Source organism: Dreissena polymorpha, chromosome 7, assembly GCF_020536995.1.
Source record: "Dreissena polymorpha isolate Duluth1 chromosome 7, UMN_Dpol_1.0, whole genome shotgun sequence".
Classification (NCBI taxonomy): domain Eukaryota; kingdom Metazoa; phylum Mollusca; class Bivalvia; order Myida; family Dreissenidae; genus Dreissena; species Dreissena polymorpha.
The window spans coordinates 4,142,140-4,156,946 of NC_068361.1; the positions used below are offsets into that span (position 1 = coordinate 4,142,140).

The following is a 14,807-nucleotide window of genomic DNA, read 5'->3' on the forward strand; positions in this document are numbered from 1 at the left end:
AGAATCGTATCTTACATTTGTTTCTAAATATTTATCCTTCATGAAATCAAAAATACTTGTGTTGCGTTATATCAAATATATTTGACTGCAATTAAAATGATACTAAAATAGACGCACGAAGGGCATTAATTCCACCACAACCTTCTGATTGTCATACAATCCTATTGAATAGTTGTACATACTTAATGTGCTAGTGCTTATACATATGTACAACAATGTATATACATTTAATCGCTGTAAAGTACAGTCATATATTGAAGGTACATGCAATATGCCGATATATGTCGTTTTGCGATGATAAAGAGGTATTAAAATGTTATCGTAATGATAGCTCAAAGAAATATGAAGGTACAAACGTTCATACGCTTCAAATACACTTACATTTTTTCAATACTCTTATATTTCTATGTCGAGTTATTTTTAAACTACGTTCACAAATGTTATATTTTCTCAAATAAAGGCCATAACTAAACTGATTTAGGAAAACAAATGCACACAATTAAGCCCGCGCATTTTTGTTCATGATAATAGTTATTTGTATTAAGTCAACACCTCTCAAAGTTAAAGTTACGCACGATATACACAAGCAATAACATACACATGGGACAAATACGATCAAATGGCTATGACCCCACACTGTAAAGGCCATGTTCTTGACCTCATTTGGACCAATCGTATATATGTTGTTTTTAGTAGAACTGGGGCCAGCATACAACGATCTCAATGCAAATTAATGGAAACACAAACTGTATATCTAAAGATGAGTTTATTACCTGCAGCTATCCGTATGCCAATATCTTCCATGTGACTCATTCGATGTGATTTTATTTAAATGTACCTTTTTCTCGTTTAATAAAAGCTGGTTTTGAACATGCATGATTGATATCAGTAGCGATTTTCACCGACAATTATATGGCAACAATATGTTAAGTGTTAAACACTCAGACTACTTTGTATTTGTTACTATACATGAAGATTACAATGATTACTAACTAGCAGATAATTAACTCTGGTTAGACGCTAGATATTAAATAAGATTTAATATAGTATAGTATAATATAGAAATATTCAACGATAAATTTAATTCAATAATGTGCAATTCTACCATTCGTGTTTTTTTTTCTCAGTAAGCTTAGTATGATCATTGCTTTAATAATGTTACGTTATTCTTTTATTCATGGATATTATTTTTCCTTTGCAACGGCGTATGTAGTAATGGCTTTCATTTAAATTGCTGATTGGGGTATAATGCGGTTCTCGCATCCGAATCCCGTGTTCTGGTACGTTTCCTGTACATGCAGTATTTATCCCGATCCGATGTTCTGGTACTTTTTCTTGCAGATGCAGTTCGCATTCCTATCCCGTGTTTTGATACGATTTCTGCAGATGCATTAATATAGAAACGGTTTTGTAATGAGTAATTTAATATGCGGAAGCGGATTTACTCAAAATACGAGTTCGAAATTATCTTAATTGTATTGCTTATTACATCGTTAACAATTTTGCCTCTTATTAAATCATCTAACATGACGATGAATTTAATATGATTGACAAGACTGGTTAGAATTCTGTCTTCTAATCACGCGAAACATACAAACAAATTGTCTAAATATCCGACAGACTATGGCACAGTTATATTCCCTAGATAGATAAACGATCGTCAGACATTGTTAACACTAGCTAAGCCATGCTGGAATAGGCATTTGTTATTTATAAGTTTCAGAAAAGAACAGAACATAATTGTATTACGCGTAAACTTTAGAGTTTCTGTTGTTTTAAAAAATCATAGTACAAATCACGTAACTATAGAAAGTGGACTTCGCAAAATATTATTATATAGTAATGGATTAACTTTACAGGCATTTAAAATTGTTGTATATCACATGATAACAATGTTTGCACCTACGTTATTGTAAACAGGTTCTTGGTGTCCGATATAAAACACCAAATAATTTCATTAACGGGGCATTGGGCGTAAACCCCTAACAAATAAACGGATTGTTAATGTTTTTAAATATTTGTTAAAAATATTACAATCTGATGATGTAAAATATATTAAAATTCTTTATAATATGTTATAACATGATCTTGAACTTTATCCCGCATACTATTCTTGAATAAAATCTGTTTAACATAAATTAAATACTCTAGGTTTCGGTGAGGCATGTTATTTTCAGGGAGTAGGAGACGTTAATTTTTTTACATCCATTTTAAAACAATGCATATCTGTTATATACGTCAGAAATGGATAACCGAGTTACAAGAAATGACAATGGGTAACACTGCATAAACGGAAATTTTAGGTTTTGCCCTTATCTCAATGTTGTAAATATTACAAAATTTAGATTCAAGTTTACGCAATAAAGAGTATCTGCTCACAGACTTGAAGTCGAAACAGGGGGACGACACAAGCCTGAAAAGACACCGTATGATAACAGAAAATGTAATTACTGTAACGTTCTCGAAGATAAGTTCCAACAAAGTCCACTTTTAATAGTCTTTGAAAACAATATATACATAGATATAATTGGAATCACTCAAACATGTTAAAATTAATCGAACTCTTACAGACTAACAAATAAAAAAAGCAATTAAAAATATTGATAATTCATCTTAGTGTAATTGCAATGTATAAAGCAACATATAACATACAATGAGTAAAATATCTACATGACTTTAATTTTGAAGGAACACAACATACACAATTAGGATCACAATCACATAGTTAATTAGAATCGGGACAATACCGAAATTAAAGTATTCTTAATGGGAATGCAATATCTATATCAGCATATACAATATACAAATCATGTTACATACAGCATATAACATAGTATTAGAATGTATTTAATTTAAAGTTAAACATATATAATTATCGTACATTATCATTGCTGAAACGTTGGCAAATCGTGGGTGCTTCTGAAATGAACTTTCGTAATTCGAACAAATTAGTTTTATTTTGAGTAGTTAATAATTGTTTGAGTTTGTACATACATGTACTTGGTTTGACTTTATAATTATGTTAATCAAGTGTTCTCCAATATGGGAAAAAGTTAGAACATTTCAACAGCAAGTGGAATTAATCTTCTACCTCATTGCTGTCAAATAGTTGGAAGAATCGTAAGTTTTTTTTCCAATCCAACATATCTGTCAGTCTGAATTTTCCAGTTATGTACACATATGCGTAATTTCGTAATCGCTTTTCTTACTTAAGCTTCTCTAAATATGAGTCAAAGGGACAGATTGCTTTTAGTGCTTTATATACAATTGGTACTCTAGCATCATTAATATCTCGTGTCCACGCGTGTTAGTATTCGTCGATAACACTCTGTTTGAACAAAGACAAACAATAACTTAATTGTTTTGTGAATTGTTAGACCATACATGGTTAAATCCATATTCAGATAGTAAGTGCCGCACCTTTCATATCCATTTCAATTTATGATCATTTAAGGCAATCAAGCCATCGTTCAATATGGATATTTACCACCCTTTTTAAGTATATGGATTAAAATCTCTTCAGTCCAACCTAAAGGAAAATTACGCATATGTGTACAAAATCTTGTAAAAAAGTAAAGTTATCTACGGTATTAAAAGAATGTTCACTATTTATCAAGTATTCGATGACACTTGCACCATGAGAATTTAAACAATTATATTTACCAATGTTCTTCTCCGACTTAAAATTTCACGGCCTTAAATGCTCACCCCTTATTTCGACACTATCGAAGGAATTCTAACGCATAGTGTTTAGGGGATAAAAAATTGGCTGTGAAAATGTTGATTTGATGCCTTTAGCAGGTACATTAAAAATGTTACGATTTTTTAACATGTAATCCATTAATATAATAGTTATTTTATTGTTTGAAATATCAGCAATTGGCGGGAACGTCGTCCTCAAGAATCACACAGTCGATTTGACAACCATTTACATGTATATTAATAACTTGAACAAACAGTTTGACCGGCGTACCTTTCATGCTGGTCTGATTCCGCTCATGTTTACAATTGGTACTGACTTCTATTCAATTCAATCACAATTTAAACCCCTTGGTATTCTTTGTTCATTTTAATCATTTCTAACGTTTGTCTACTTAAATATTTTATAAAACGCAAGCTTTCATATTTGCATCGGTGTCTTAATTAATTTATTTTTTCGATTAAAATGTCTTTTAATGAAAAGCTATAGTGTACATTTCTCTGTTTTGTATTTTGAAATTTATTTGCACTTTTCAGAAATGCTTCTTCAAGTGTTTCCCACCATACTAGAGATGTACTGGTATGAAACCCAGGTAATTCTCGCGTGTATCGGTGCTATACACTGACCACGTAAAAGAACTAAGGGATCTATTTCGCAAAGAGCTAGGGTATCGCACCCGGATTCCTTGTATCTCAATACTGTCTCTTTTGCTAGCTGTCTCTTCGGCAAACCCAAAGGACCCCATTGGAAACAAGTGCTTGCACTTTGCACCCGGATTCCTTGTATCCCAATACTGTCTCTTCTGCTTGCTGTCTCTTCAGCAAACCCAAAGGACCCCATTGGAAACAAGTGCTTGCACTTTGCACCCGGATTCCTTGTATCCCAATACTGTCTCTTCTGCTTGCTGTCTCTTCAGCAAACCAAAGGACCCCATTGGAAATAAGTGCTTGCTTTTTCATGGGTTATCCTTGACCGCAAAATCAAAAGAAATACAACAACAACAAAGGAATAAACCCATTTGTTTTAAATTACTTATATTATTCGAACGTTTTTATTTCACAACAAACAAAGATCCGAACATACAATTCGGAATTCTCAGTAAGGTCAGATTCAGTTGATTTATTTCCTTTGACTCTGTTGTATATTTTGACATAGTTAACCCCCTTTATAGACAGAAATATCGGATACAATTGCAAATCGAATGTACAACTTTAATGCTGAATAATGTTTTAACTTCAAATGTAACGAAATGCTTTTAATTACCACTTGTTAACATTACAAACCCAACATAACATTAAAAGATGACCGATTCACGTCTTACATCATACGTCCTTTTCTGTTGACGTCCTGCAACGTCTTTTCTGAACGTCATTTCCGTGATATTTTTACCAAGCCATTCGTGCGAGTGCGAATATCTACGTTGAGTGCAAAACCGCCACATGCTATATTTCTTTCACAACACATCACATCTCAATTTACTCATTACAAGAGTTTTAAGATTTTTTTATCCGTGTAAATAAGGTTTCATTGTTTCATTTACTCATTGAACACATTTCCGCCAAGAGCATCCAGAGGCAAAATATCAGTATCGCAAAGAGAATGTTTGACCGTATTACCGTTTCACTTAAATTATTATTCATAAAGGAATTCGATGTGAATGTTTGACCTCGGCGTTGTACCTTTTATATCAAGGTAAGTCGGCCATGTGGTATATCATTCAAAAACAAATATTACCAGAACCAATAAAGGTTCCAGTACGTTAATTATATTAACACATTTAATGACAAATATTCATTAATAATGCTTCCTCGCAAGTTGTTCTGAGCGATACTACAATATGCTTAAGCTGTTAACAGATACTCAGTTCAAAGTAATATCCCTAAAATAAGTGATTTTAAAAAGTACATACTCTAACAATAAACAACATTTCATTGGTGGAGGAAGTGGTCGTCGAACGACGATTATAAGTATAGCATTATCGAAAGCCCGGTTTTCCTAGCGTAATGTGTTGGTTACAGAAAGCTGGAGTTCATTACCGTTTCTTTGAAACAATAATTGTTGAAACGCAGCCGAAAGGCAGCAATATAAATTACTTAAATTACACAACGCACCCAGGTAATCGTGTAAACAAAACACGCACGTATAATCTTGATAGTTAACGATTGCCGCGCTTAATAAAGTGATGTTATAAACTAATTAATGAGTAGAAAACCAAAGCATACTATCTGATATTCCCTGGGAGAAAAACCCCAACAACAATCAAAATCTGTTACACCAGGGTCAATAAGCATTTCTGCAAAAAAAAACATATCATATTCAATGACCCACTAGTTAACACGTATTGTTTTCTAATATGATGTATATAAAACCTGTTTTATTATGTGTATTTGACATATTTTGTTCATTATTTAGTAGGTTTTTAAATAGATAATGACGAGTAGAAAGCGGAAAAAGAAAAGCAAATATACCCGTAACTGCTTAAGACAGTGTGTTTGTGTGATTGCTTTCAATTATTAATATGTATCGAGATGGAAATAAATGTCAATTAAAATATTGAAATGAAATCAGCTGTATCCTTCTTCTTATAAGGAGCTTAAATTATTTTGATGTCTTAACTCGAACGTTTAATAGTCAAATCAAAGTTTTTTAGAAGTTTCAGGTTACATGTCTTACCTTATTATTGAAGATAACCTTGACCAAATGATATTATTTTGATATAATAATATAACTGCTATGTTTGTGAAAGCAAAAAAAACAACAACACACAGCACCATCAACTTCCAGTAGGTGAGATACATCCAAATAAGAATTTTTACGGCTCATGTGTGATCTGAAAGTGCAAAGTGATAAGAAAAGTTGTATAAAAAAGAGCAACTTCTTAATATAACATTTAATATGCCACCATGTCCAACTAATTTCTTTTCAAGAAGAATCTATTTCTAGCTCGGATGTATTCATTTAGGACGTTACAACTTACACAGGTACTGGTCGGTAGCGTTCAGTTTATATATATAATTGGATGAAAATCAACCTATTTACAAATTTTAATACTTGATTAATTTTGAAGTTAAACATTAAAAAACAAGCTTGAAGTAAACATAGCATCTAGAAAAATAAAAGTTGTCTAATAATATATATTATACACGTTTTAAACAAAGCAGTTCCTATTTAGAACACCCAACGCTGAAACGGAAAATAACTTATTGGGTGTGTGAGATAAAGCAAATTAAACATCATCAGAATAAGTGAAGATAAAAAAAAGGACATGTGGGTGACATTAGGTAAAGTCCAGCCTGTGGTTTAAGGTAGCGCACCTCTAATGATTTCCCGCGATTTATTTTACGATCATTGCCGATCTTAAATGATCGGTTATTTCCGAGAGATGCATTTTATTTTTTTCAAACTTCGAATTTTGATATGTGTTTACCTAATTCATTTAGAATACATTATTTTTACTATAAATATTGACTTTGATCCAATTATCATCTGAAAAATACGATTTCGCGATTTCTTTAAAGATCTACGAGCCTTTTTACCTGTTTACTTATGGATATCTAATTTAAGGTTGCACTGATGTGAAGTTGTCGTGGTCGAGTGGTTAAGGCGATGGACTAAAAATCTTTTGGGATCTTCCTGCGCAGGTTCGAATCCTGCCGACATCGCATACTTTTTGCGACGCGTTTTATTTCTTTTCTAACGTAATTTGATTTAATATAGCATATAAGCTATGTTTATTGTCAAATATGTTGAAAATTGTAAGAACATCCTTCAATTTTTAAAATTAAAACAACGTTATGACTAAATTGGGTAATTTACTGCTGAAAATACGAATGATGCATGTTGCAATTTTATTTTTATTTCAAAAAGTAAACGGTAAATCTGTCTATTTCTTTGTATTTTTGCTGTATATAATGTTTCTATAAAAAAAAATGTTTAAAATATAACTTAAATGATACTATTTTGAATTTTATGACACTTTCTTTTTAACCGACCCAATTTTTACTTGGCTGAAATCACTTACATTTCATGGCGCTATTCCGTAGATTAAAAATTGTAAAAAATAAATGTCTGTAAAAGAATACTTATTTCATCTTGTTTAAACTTTAAACACCTTTACTGCATCTGTACACACCAACTGCATGCCCATATTTGGAAATCTGAATGAATTATGGAACTTTTATATACCCCAGGGGTGAAAATAAACTGGACAACAGCCGAGCGTGAGGGTCGTTTTGAAAACATCGGTATATTTTTTTTTAAAGCATGGAAAGCCTACCTACATATGTGCATGTAGTTCAGTGAAATGATGCTGATTAAGAAAATAATTAATTAAATTATATTTGGATATGTGCCCATTAGAGGTGCGCTACCTTAAGACAAGGTTTTAATATAGCCATGTTTTAAAAGATATGTGTTTTTGACGAAACGTTAGGAAGGGTCAATCAATAAATATTTATGTGAAATTATATTAATAGTAAGGCAGTGCATTCAAACATTTGATCTTAGTTTCCAATAATGCAAGATGCGCAAAAAAGAGCTATGTTTTCAAGAATAAAAATAATGTGTGGAAGTTAACTAAAGCATAATTTAGGGAATATTAGCGGGAAATACTTTTGAAATAAAAGCGCTCATTACAAATGGAATGATTATATAAATTGTAATCTGACTATCCTAGAGACAATATAAGAAAATTCCTGCCATGTTTGGATGAAATATACTTAAATGGTTTCAGAGAAAACGTCATTTAGTTTTCATTTTTTGACGACGAAGATGGTCTCTGAATAAAGGTAAAAGCATACACGTGTGTACTTTGTTATCAGGTGAGCAAACATATTAGGCCAAAAATGTGTCGTTTATATGTGTGCACGTTCAACAGCTTAAAATGGACATTCAAACAAACACTTTTTAATCACATTTAAACACAAAATATCAGAACGGAAAGTTTATTTAATGCATCTACAACTAGTCAACTACAAAAACAACAACAGACAACACGCATACACGCGTATCCAAGAAAACATGAAAATACAAACATCTTTTGCACTTTATGCATACACAAATCAAATGAGAATGCCTGGGTTTTTCGAGACGGCTCGATTTACATTTGTACAATTGGAAAAAAAAGATAAAAAGATATTTTATATTCGACAACTATCTGAATTTCGTATAAATAATTTGTAACTATATTACAGAAAATGATTTTTTTGTCACAAAAATAAACATATCTATATACTAGTGGATCAAAGACTGAATGCTCTTACACAGACATTTGCAAAACTCATCAAAACAGCTTTTTGGGTATCTTTTTATTTTATTTCTGTTTTAAATGTAAGGTATATGCATTCATTAATTTATACCAAATCAATATAAGCATGAACTGCTAGTCGTCTAAATACTAATTTGCATGTTCTCTCATTTCTTGTGATGCATGACAGTTTCTATTTTTGCAACAATGATTGCCAATGCCAAATATGCAATATTATAAATATCTATTAATTTCTATATTTTCTGTTTATCAAGAACAATAATTTTCTTCCGATTATGGGGTTTATATTCTTGTAAAGAGACTGTGTAAACAATAAGAGGTATATATCGGCGGTATTGCATTTTACGTCTTCTACTGATTTCTTTGCGTTCCCAGTAAATAACATGTTACTGGGACAACATGTTACTATTATAAAAATATTTCCCTGGGTCCTTATAACAAAGACGTACGTTTTGAACAACCACTTTAAAAATATAATCTTATTTTGATTAATATGAAACCTGTATTAACAGTCGAAATGCACATTTAACAATTATCAGAACAAAATTAGTGTGTTGAAAATAAAGCTCACAATACAACCTAAGCAAAATAGACGTTTACAGTGTAATGATATGCGATTCAAATGTCTAATCATATAGATACAAATTGACCGTCCAAATTTTTTCACACTTTCACTTGCAACACTTCAAACGTTATTTAAACTAAACGTTTAATATTCTACTTGCTAAAACCCATTACAGTTATGTGGGAAATATTCAGCCTGCACACAAATATAAGACAGACTTTCAAAAAAGTGAAATCATAATTAATGTTCACAAGAGCACTTATTTAATAAGATTGTCCTTAAAGCTGTTTTAACAATAACTACCTTATGCATGGCGTGTACATATTATTCAGACAAATGTATTAATGCCAATTCCTTTTTTACTTTTTAATACAACACGTAATAAAGTAAATTAATCGGTTTCAACAACGCTCTGACTGGACATATAAACTCGAATATTAAAGGTCGCTCTGGAGTCTGCATAGCGATTGGAATCAAGAGTTCGATCACCATTGTGGGAGCTTTTATAAAGTTTTTGAACAGACGCACATTAGTGGTCCTACTAAGGGAAATGACTCGAAAGCGTCTCAATAAACATTTGGCTTTTGATGCAAATAAATTGCTTTTCAACGTCAAATGTGTCTTTCTATAGAGAGATGCAATTGGTGTAATCATGTCCAAACAGACAATAACTTTAAATCTCGCATATGTAATTTAAGGTATTGTTACACGAGACAAATATCCACCGTCGGTCTTCATCGGTCAAATGCGAAAAATACCCAAGATCCTTTTGGATCGAGAGACAAATCTCTTCGTTACTCAATGATATGGTTTGTTGCAACTTTACAAACGCCCAGTCATCGCTGTTCACCCATTTACATGCGAGACTGTTAGCAGGCCTATAGCCTCCTAGCCAATATACGGGGAAGCTAAACCAATCACTTGTTTTAATCATTTGAACAAGGAACGTGTATTCTTCTGCGTCGTTTACAACAGCCAGGTGGCCGCCGTGTCGCTCGCAGCTCGTCCTTGCCTCAGTCCAGTTACGTTGAGTTGATGACACGAAATAACACGAATTACGGAACCTCGGCATTCCAGTACTGCATCGCGTCTTAAAAAAAAAAAAGGTTTAAGTTTTAATGCTCTTTAACCAAAGGAATACTCTCTCTTGTGTCAGTTATAAGAACAGAGTAGGTTATCAGTTAAATGTTGCTTTGTATTGAAACATCACCAAGCAAAAACTGCTGAAGATATCAATTACATGAGAAATGTCATACACTAAATCATCGACCTATCAAGTACAACTAATTGATTTTAAGAATATTTGTAAAAACACAATATTTATGACGCACCACGACCAAACAATAAAGAACGTAATAAACATAACCTTGAATGTCCTCCATTGTTGCCATCCTGCCACGTCCGTTCTAAATGTCGCCTCCGTCATATTGTTACTAAGGACACACGTGTGAGTATCTACGTTGATGGCAAAACCTGCACATGTTGCTTTTCGTTCACATAACCGCGCACATATCAACTCATTTATTGCAACAGTTTGGAGGATTACCGATCCATGTAAGTCAGGCTTCCCGATTTCTATTTCTTCTACGTAAAACGTTAAACAATTATCCACCAAGAGCAACCAGATGGACAATATCATAGCCGCCAAATGCATTTTTGTCTGTGTATCAGATTCACTTCAGATCATTGTTCATAAATGAATTCGATATGATTGTTTAACATATCTGCGGTCCCTTTTATACGGATTAAAGTCATCGATGTAGTCTCGCAACATTTGTGGTCATTCACGAATCGATAGAACCAGAACCAGTAAGGGTTTAATTGCTTCCATTATACTCAAAACTGTAAACGAAAAAATCCATTAGCAAAGCTTCTTCGTGCATATATAAATCCGATGGTAGCGGGTTTCATACGCGGCATTGCCAATTGCATTGTGTGGGATTGGCCATTCATGAAGATTAGATAAATCTGGATTCTTGTTAAAATCGTGTTGATTATCCATTTACAAACACAAGGTACCAGGTAAATGGTTATAAATTGTTTTTAAATTGTTTTATAAATGAACTTACATCATTACAAAGTGTTAGACACAAACAATATCTGCACGAACTGTAAATTTATTTTAAAGAATATATGTATGTGATTTGTTGTTGTTTTTCTAAAATGTCGAGTGAGAAACCAGACTAGCAGACTCTCTTCAGCGCCTAATATTCCGTTGATAAATGTTTACATTCCTATCAACATGTCATTTGTAAAACAAACACTACTTTTTCATACAGATTCTAATGTAAACAATAACGATCTAAATATAGCCATTTAAAACCATTGTGTTCCCAAACAAATGCGACAAATGTCGGGTTTTCATAGAAAAAGGTATTTTGTTAATGTTAATGTGATGGTTCTAATAGCTTTTATCGTACTCCTATTTTAGTTTGTATGCAAAGGAAACGGCAATTCATGTGTCATTGACAATGCCCTATTATTCGACTTCGCTTAACAAAACAAATGCGTCACTGCAATATATTTTCGTTCGATTTTTTCAGTAACGGCAGAGATGAAAAAACACGAAAAGCAAATTCCAACCCTCACAGAGTGTATTTAGTACGTTGGAACTATTTTAATCTTCAATAATCGAATCTTCATCCACTTATGTAATGATTATTTTAAGTGCATACGTTTTTCAAATTGATTGTCTATTCTCGCCTAACGGTGCATTACACAAAGGCTTCTACCAGCTGTTGACATTTTAAGTCAAACACCAAGTGATTTAAGTTTAAAATACCTGTCAAGACAAAGGAAACTTTTTAAATGTCATCATTCAAGTTGAAAGAAGATATAGAACATAATGAAGGTAACAGACTATTCATCGTTTAAACCCGTCAGTTTTTCAAGAAAAAATCAATAACTTATATGTTGATTTGATCATTGAATCTCTAATTTCATTTTATTTTATTAAACATCATTTATAATAGAATGATCTATATTCAAAAGCTCATCTATTTAATGAACAAAATATATTTTAGGTAATCATAAAAAACATAAAAACAGTCCATTAAAAATTACTTGCAGCTACACTGCTGTCTTGAGCGAACATATTCATGTTGTCATAAACAAATCATGTGACTCATTGCATTTCAGGCGTTGTTTCATTTTTTTCTAGCCTATTTTTGATATCCAGATTTTTCTTTGCCATGCGAATTATAATAGCTTAATTGAAGAATCACTGAGTGTCAAAGACTCAATGGCAAGTTCTTACTCTAAAACCCCTAAATTCGGGAATCTGATTAGGGACTTTGTCTTGCATCAACAATACGAGTCGCAGGAATGCAGAAGTAAAACGTTAAATTCATGCGTCTATAGTGTAGTGCATAATATGTGTAGTAAACCAATATGTCCGCTTGACATCGCTGAAGTCGAACCAAATATGTTTAAATAAATCAGAATTAAATATATGTTGACAAATAGATCATGTATCGAATAAGTGATTTTTAAGGACAAAAAGAACTCTATGAAGTACTTATATTTTGGACATGGAAAGAAACATTTTTACTGAACAAGCTTTGTTAGTGTAATAAATTTGTTGAGAGACGCAATAACGGTGTTTAGTGCAATATTTCCATTCTCTATTGAGATGATCGGACGATATATACCTTATAGACATTAGCTATCCCCATGTACTGCTATGTCGAAAATAGAACCAGAATTCATTTGATTGAAAAAACTTATATATTAATATTGGATGCCTATAAATTCTGTAAAAAGAACATTATATTAGAATTCCTGTACACGTCGTATTATATACATGTAAAAATACACCTGTATACATTTACTCATGTCATTACTCTACCGATAGGGTCTCTATAAGTTACGTGGGTGTAGTGAAAAGTGATTTGATTTTTTCGTTAATCCAAGTGATCAAATATTGAAACTCCAGAGAAAGCACCTGTACACCATCAACATAAGTTTGATAATCTGTGTTAAAGGCAAGTGACCATCAGAGGGCCAGATAAGATGCGTATTTGCGTAAAATACGCATGAAAAAAATGAAAATACGCATTAATTTAAATTTTGTTGAGTAAAACAACTCCTAGCTAAATTCGGATTACGCATCATATGCAATTTCAATGCGTATAAGCCGCGTATACATGCATCTAAATTAATGTAAACATGAATGGCTCCCGTCTTTGTGTCCACACTGGTAAAAACGTAGTGAAATCACCATCTATGTATAGACTGTGGTTCCTTACCTAATTTACTCCTCAGTCAGAACGGTATTATTTCATTTTGACCCACGATAAAGGCCGATGTTTACACAAGGGGCTTCCCGCTGCAATGTTGAGAATCGATATACGCTTATGGTGAAAACATTTGACATCACATTCGCTAAAACCCGAATCGCCCAACTTCAATCATATAATTTTTACTATCACTTCATCTCGTGTGGCACTATGGAAAAACCTTTTTCTTCAATCACTTTTTAAATGACAGCCGAAAGGCACATATAATAAACAAGTTTTACGGATACTATCCGCTTACCATTCAGAAAAAGTGACTAAGCACATGTTTAACCTGTTAGATATATTGAAATCCAGTATGCAATCAATAAATCCACTTGAATCAAAATGTAATGCGAAAACATGCTGCTTGCTTGTTTTTCATATGAGTAGTAATGGCGAGCCAGTTACAAATGGTCGATTTATTAAGTGGCTTGCCAAATCAAGACTGAAAAAGAGATTAATGGCTGCCTTTAAACAAAGGGCAAAAAATAGAACAAGAGGGCCATGATGGCCCTGAATCGCTCACCTGACTAACCTTGCTACATCAACTTAAATTCTATCAGACCTATATACAATCCCAAGCCAGATTTCATTAATTAATACATTCTGACAAAATTTCATTAAGACGTGATGAAAACTGTGACATCTTTCATCTACACAAGGTTTTACTAGAATTGGCCCGGTTACCCAATTTTTGACCCCAGATGACCCAAATACAATCCCAATCCAGATTTCATCAAGATTAACATCATGGCCAAATTTCATAAAGATTGGATGAAAACTGTGACCTCTACTGTCTACAAAAGGTTTTTTAAACTTTGACTGTGACCTAGTTTTTGACCCTAGATGACCTAATTCAATCCCAACCCAGATTTTAACAAGCAAATTTGTTGAATTGATATCCCCTGCCAATATGCTTCTTGATACAAAAGGGTTATATTTGACATCAGTGTTTTTTTCAGGTTGGGGGAAAGGTCTCGGGTCCCCTGAGGGGGGGGG

General features: G+C 32.8%; 1 non-coding gene across 1 annotated transcript; it reads left to right on the plus strand.

Annotated features, from left to right (window-relative positions):
* The first annotated feature begins 7,280 nt into the window (after positions 1–7,280).
* Trnaf-aaa (transfer RNA phenylalanine (anticodon AAA)) lies at positions 7,281–7,362 on the plus strand. The gene has a single exon. It is a non-coding gene; the product is annotated as a tRNA-Phe (tRNA).
* Positions 7,363–14,807: the final 7,445 nt, after the last annotated feature.